Source organism: Phyllopteryx taeniolatus, unplaced genomic scaffold (genome assembly GCF_024500385.1).
Source record: "Phyllopteryx taeniolatus isolate TA_2022b unplaced genomic scaffold, UOR_Ptae_1.2 contig_53, whole genome shotgun sequence".
Taxonomy (NCBI): domain Eukaryota; kingdom Metazoa; phylum Chordata; class Actinopteri; order Syngnathiformes; family Syngnathidae; genus Phyllopteryx; species Phyllopteryx taeniolatus.
In genome coordinates this window covers 116,336-123,617 of record NW_026903481.1, presented here as the reverse complement: position 1 = coordinate 123,617, position 7,282 = coordinate 116,336, and the positions used below count along the sequence as shown (strand labels likewise).

Genomic DNA, 7,282 nt, shown 5'->3' with positions numbered 1-7,282 from the left:
GGACATAAAGTTAACAAAAATAAATTACAATGGTGTAAAAAACAAGTCAAATATCTAGGCCATAATTTAAGTGAAGGAGGAAGGACTATATTAGAAGACAGAAAAGCTATAGTTTTAAAAGCCCCTAAACCACAGACAAAGAAACATATGATGTCATTTTTAGGTCTGACAAATTATTGTAGAGCATGGATTCCAAACTATGCAGAAATTGTTGCACCATTGTCAAAATTGATGTATGAAACAAACCTTAAAATGACATCACCTATTCAATGGAATACAGAGGCAGAAAAGGCCTTCTGTGACATTAAACAACATTTGGTGTCCAGCACTGCACTGGCCCTTCCAAATTATGATAAACCATTCATTCAAATGGTAGATTGTAAAAACTATTACATGACCTCCGTACTTACACAACAATACGGTGATAAGCTAAGACCAATAGCTTATTTTTCGACTAAATTAGACAACGTGACATGTGCATTACCTCATTGTGTCAGAGCAGTTGTGGCAGCTTCAATGGCAATAGAAAGCAGTTCCATAATAGTGTTATTTCATCCATTAACTCTTAAAGTGCCGCATACAGTGTCTGCTCTACTATTGCAAACCAATATGGCATTTTTATCACCTGCAAGGCATTTATCTTGCATGGCCATTTTGCTGTCACAACCACATTTGACTGTTGAGCGATGCACAACCTTAAATCCAGCCACAGTTATACCCTTACCTGATGAAGGCACACAGCATGATTGTCAGGAATTGGCTGAACAAACTGCTAAATGTAGATGTGATTTGAAAGATCAACCATTAAGTAATGGACAGGTTCTATATGTAGATGGTTCTTCGAAAAAAGATGAACTAGGTAAGACAAAAACAGGATACGCGGTGGTAACTGATACCATTATACTAAAAGCTGAGTCACTACCATCACATTACTCTGCCCAAGCTGCTGAATTAGTAGCATTAACCGAAGCATGCAAACTAATGATAAATAAAGATGTTACAATCTATACTGATAGTGTTTGCGCAATATTGGGATAACAGAGGAATGATTACGTCAACAGGGAAGCCAGTAACACATGCTGAATTACTTAAACAATTATTACAGGCAGTGCAACATCCGCGAAAGGTGGCAATTTGTAAATGTGTTGCGCATACATCAGGCACAGACAAGGTTTCTAAAGGAAACGCATTCGCTGACAGAACCGCGAGAGAAGCAGCCTTTAAACCATTTTTAGGTTTAAAAGAACAGATTGAACAACAAACATTAGATGACCAAACATTAAAAGATATGCAACAACGAAGTCCACAACAAGAACGCAATAATTGGGAAAAACAAGGTGCAAAACTACAAAAGGAGATTTACATTAGCACAGAAGGGAAACAAATACTTCCAAAAAACCTATTTAAATGGGCTGCGATATTGAGCCATGGTATATCACATGTCTCAACTGGAGGGATGGTGGCACAGATAAATCGACACTTTACAACCTATGGTTTCAATTTATATTCAAAGAATTATTGTAGAGCATGCATGATCTGTGCACGACATAACCCGCAAGGGCAATTGCGACCTACTCGAGGTACATTCCCAGTGCCTACATACCCTTTTCAACGCATTCACATGGATTACATAGAATTAAGTCAAAGTGAAGGAAAGAAGTACTGCTTGGTTATCATAGATGCATTTTCTAAATGGATCGAATTATTCCCAACAAAATCACCTGATGCTCTGACGGTGGCAAAAGCACTATGTAAAGACATTATTCCAAGATATGGCATACCTGAAACCATTTACAGCGACAATGGGACTCATTTTGTAAACCAAATAATTAATAAAATAGGAACCATGTTCCACATCAATTTAAAAAACCATTGTGCTTACCACCCTCAGAGTGCAGGTCTAGTGGAAAGAATGAATGGGACAATAAAAAATAGACTGAAAAAATGTATGGAAGAGACAGGAAGGTCATGGACACAGTGTCTTGACCTCGTTAAAATGTACATCAACATTACAAGCACCACAGGTTTAACACCTTACGAAGCGTTGTTTGGAAGACCTTATAGACTTCCGTTATTTAAACAAAAATGGGAACTTGATGACGAAACAAACTTAGCTGATTACATGAGAAAGTTGTTAGAGAAACAAAATGTTTTAAAAGAATCTGCTAAAAGTAAATATGTTTCCCAGCAGGAAACCAAGTTGGTTGGACCGGGAGACTGGGTCCTAATTCGAAGCATCAAAAAGAAGCACTGGCATTCACCAAAGTGGGAAGGACCGTATCAAGTGTTATTGACAACACCAACAGCCCTAAAAATAGCAGAAAGAAATACGTGGGTTCATTTAACACACTGTAAAAGAGTCATTTCAGCTGAGTACTCAAATAGGGAAGGTGAGCTAAAGTCTGATAACGGAGCGGGAGCAGATGTGTAGATTCTGAAAACGCTTGCTGGTCAGTGAAGAAAAAAGACACCAACCCGTTTAGTGAGAACTCACCAGAATGGCACACCCACATTGGTTACGACATTTGATAAGTGGATACGTAGTAATTTCGGCTACTATGGTGTTGGTTTTGTTTTTGTGGTACATGGGACGTCCCACCCTAAATGATAGAACCCATTTTTTTGATGGAAAATCACCTACCAACTGGACCAATATGACAAACCCAATAATAAAAAAATTTGAATCATTAACTCGTGTCAAAAGGGGTACAACTGATGATCAAGATTGTGGGCATGGCCTCCAAACACGGCAAAAGGGTTTAATATTTTGTGCCCCCCAAAATCAAGCTGCTTTAATCATAATTCCATATGCGGCTCTCACAAATGACGCTCAAGAGAATGGGCAAAATTGGGGATATAGATATGACTGGTATGCAACTATAGGCTTTAAATGGGAAGACCTTATTGGTGAAACAGGTTATGATTGGTCCAGTTGGTCAAAAAGAACAGCAAAAGAACATAGAAAGAAATTTAACTTAAGCAAAACGGTCCATAGTTTAATATTGAAATACGAATCAAATCAACCAATGTGTTTGACGGTGAGCTTATGGGCATATACTGGCGGAAAAGATCCCCACTTCCAAGTAGCATTGTGTTATGGGAACCATGTCGAACCAGAAATGCCATCAGAAACTTCAAATAAAGGTGGATACATTTTAACGATTAACGAAATAACTACTGATGATTGGTTTCTTGTTGTCACAGGAGTTTCAGGACAAAATAACAATTGGTTATTATTGGTGGAACAAGCAGCAAATGTAACGAGAAAAGATTGTGTAGTTTGCATGGGTCCCAGGCCTTTGTTGCGCATAATTCCGGCACAATTATCACAAGATCGTATTATTCCATTAATGAACGCTACTGTACCAACTGAGAGGTGTAAATCATGGGATCCTATATATCCCGTAACAGAAGCAGATAAACACAAACCAATGTTTTCTACTTTAGTAGCACCAAATAATTTCACTTGTATAAACATGATTAATAAAGGAAAAAATTAGGACCACTGAACGACACACAGTGTAAAGTAATCTTAAAAGTCAAACCAAATTTTGTGCCAATATCACGGAGCGACATCTGGTGGTGGTGCGGAGATGATAGACTGTTTGATAGATTACCTAAAGATAAATCTGGATTATGCGCTATTATTACTTTGATATTGCATGTGTCAGTATACCCTATTCCTGTTCAAAATTTAATGGAAAGGACACCAATGTTTTTGTCCAATCTAGAACATAGACAAAAAAGAGATTTGTCCTGGCAGGGGCAAAATAATCCAACATACATAGACGCCATAGGAGTTCCTCGTGGGGTGCCAAATCAATACAAATTGGCTGACCAAGTTGCAGGAGGATTTGAGTCTTTCATATGCTGGTGGTGTACGATTAATAAAAATGTTGATAGGATAAACTACATCCACTTCAATGTACAGAGATTAGGTAATTGGACTCAGAGTGGGTTGGAAGCTGTGCATGAGCAGCTCAAGGCTACCTCTTTAATGGCGTTCCAGAACCGCATAGCTGTCGACATGCTCCTCGCAAGAGAGGGAGGTGTTTGCGGTATGTTTGGAGAACAATGTTGTACATACATTCCAAACAATACAGCTTCGGATGGGAGCTTGACCAGAGCCATCGATGGTCTACGGACCCTCAATCACAAAATGAAGAACCACTCTGGGGTGGACACTTCTTTGTGGGACAGCTGGATGGACGTTTTTGGTAGATATAAAACCCTAATTTCACCAATATTGATATCAATTGCTGTTTTTGCAGCCATTCTGACATTATGTGGATGTTGTTGTATCCCATGCATTCGGTCATTAATCAGTAAATTAATCACCACAGCCATAACCCCCATGGAGAACCGTATGGAGCTGATGTATCCATTACTGTATGATGATAATGATGATAATGATGATAATGATGATAATGATGATTATGATGATAATGATGATTTTGCTTTAACTGATTTGTTTCCTGATACAGATGATTACGATATTTAAACTACAACATTCATATATGACAAGTTTACTCTGAGTGTAAATGTATTTGTTTCATAAAAATGATTCTACAGTTAAAAATCGAAATGAAGTGACTGTAAGATGATATGAGAATTTGTGCAAATACATGATAAACAGGAGGGAAATGTTAAATATATTCTAGAAGTTATCATTTATTTGCTTAGCTTGCATTAGTATGATGGACAATTTTAGATGTTTCGACATCAAAAAGAAGACTCAGCATCATCCATGGAAGGGCGCTTGGACCAAGGACGTGATCGGATGTGGTCGGGTCGTGACAGGTGTTGGTCCAATATTTTGTGTTGTGTCTTATTACTTAGAATATTATCAAATATTATGTGTTGTGTCTTATTGCTTAGAATACTATGTCTGGGAAAAAAACCCTCTTATTATCAAATATTTTGTGTTGTGTCTTATTACTTAGAATATTATCAAATATTATGTGTTGTGTCTTATTGCTTAGAATACTATGTCTGGGAAAAAACCCTCTTATTATCAAATATTTTGTGTTGTGTCTTATTACTATCAAATATTCTGTGTTGTGTCTTATTGCTTAGAACATTATGATTGTAAATCCCTCCTATTTCAAATAAATGCAGGAGCGAGGGGGGGGGATTGTTTAGAGCGTGTTGAGAGACTGTGATCTGAACAATCTCCCATACGCCCTCCTCATGAGAAAAAGTAACAAGCGTCTTCATTCCTTTTGTGTCTATTATAATGTTGGGTAAGATTAATCCAACACCCTCAAAATACGTAATTCTCTTTCATGTTGAACTGACATCTGCCCCCAACATCGAAGCAAACACACCACCGAGTGGGAATCAGATTGCAGCTCCGCCCCTCTTTTGACCCCAGTGTCCAAGAAATGCTGCAGCATGTCCGATGACACGACCACAAAGTCGATCATCGAACTGCGTCCTTTGGTTGTCCTGGTGTCAAGTGCTCATCTAGAAACCCTTATGTGTGAAGATGGTGTTCATTATTGACAGTCTGTGACGAGCACATTATTCCTATAAGTTAGCACGACTCGCGCTTGGATCGGGGAGGGGTGAGGAGGCTTTCGCCTTTATCACGCCCTTCCGAGTCACATTGTCACTCGCCATGGGAGCACTGAATTCCCCCTCAGCAGAGGCGCACTCACAAAATGGAAATGAACAACAGAATGGACACATTCTCTTTATACACAAGACACTGTCAGGAGTGGGATTTGAACCCACGCCTCCATAGAGACTGCAACCTGAACGCAGCGCCTTGGACCGCTCGGCCATCCTGACAGGAGTACGTTGCATTGTTTAGAAGGAAGAAAGGGTACGGGTCTTTATTCACCGCAGGCGGTTTGCTCATCCGGTGGGCGACCCGTTCGAGAGCATTGGAATGTCGTCAAAGTGCAAGAGCCCCCATACCAAGCATTGGTGGTTCAGTGGTAGAATTCTCGCCTCCCATGCGGGAGACCCGGATCCGATTCCCCGACCGGTACTGGACGACCGAGGACAGGAACCAAGTGTTTGTTGGTCACATCTTGTCAGACGTGGGTCATATGCGTCGACTTTGCGAACGTAATTCACCAACTTGGCGTGCATGGCAATGAATGTAGATTACGCGAGGGACCTCTTCTGAATTTTTCTTAAACCCCAGTGTGAACACTGGACATTACTGCAGTGCTGTCATAACACTGCCCAATACAGGCAGTGTAATCAATGTTATATTTACTGAGAGTCTTTTATAATAGAAAAAAGGTGTGTCTAAACCATCATCTGGCGTGAAATGGAGAAATCCTTCCACGACATCATTTTTCACATTGTGCATGATGTTTGCCTGTGTACCGTACCCAATCCCCTACTACCCAGCACAACCTGACACTAGTACATGTCAGGTTGTGCTGAGTAGTAGGGAATTGGGTATGGTACACAGGCAAACATTATGTGTTCCGTGCTTGGTAAGATGGCTGTCCAAAATGGTTGTAGGTGAGAATTTCCCTCGGTTTCACTGTGCAGATTGATCTCCGTGCTGTTGTGATATCCTCATGTCCATTTTAATCTGACACATTATCACATTGTTTACCTGAAGTAGCCGTTTCCAAATCATTGTTTTCAACAGTAATAGTTTCATTGACATGCACCTATCTGTTTAATTCGCCTCGTTTTGGAGTGTTTATTGCCACGAAGAGAAGCCGGAAGTAAGGCGGAAGTAAGGCGGATATAAGCACGAAACGGCGTTCGCCTCGTAGTCACACAAAATCACATTACAAATCACGAAACGACACTTATTAACATGTTTAAGCACCATAGTTTGACAGCAGGAGTACACCTCCACGTTGATCTGCGCACTAAATGCACCTATCTGTTTAATTCGCCTCATTTTGGAGTGTTTATCGCCACGAAGAGAAGCCGGAAGTAAGGCGGATATTAGCACGCAACGACGTTCGGCTCGTAATCACACAAAATCACATTAAAAATCACGAAACGACACTTATTAACGTGTTTAAGCACCATAGTTCGACAGCAGGAGTACACCTACACGTTGATATGCGCACTATATGCACCTAGCTGTTTAATTCGCCTCGTTTTGGAGTGTTTTAGCACTACGAAGGCAACCCGGAAGTAGGCGCCGGCCACATGATCAAATGGAGTTTTGACAGCAGCCGCAGCCAGGTGGGGTTCAACTGAGGCACTTAGGAATGTGCCAGACGTCTGGAAATTGACACACACCAGCTGCTGGCACTGTTGATGCAGAATCTGAAGTTTCAGCCCCCTCGCTCGAAGC

General features: G+C 40.4%; 1 non-coding gene across 1 annotated transcript; it reads right to left on the bottom strand.

Moving 5' to 3' along the window:
• Positions 1-5,711: 5,711 nt before the first annotated feature.
• Positions 5,712-5,793, bottom strand: trnal-cag (transfer RNA leucine (anticodon CAG)). Its single transcript has one exon. It is a non-coding gene; the product is annotated as a tRNA-Leu (tRNA).
• Between the last annotated feature and the right edge of the window lie 1,489 nt (positions 5,794-7,282).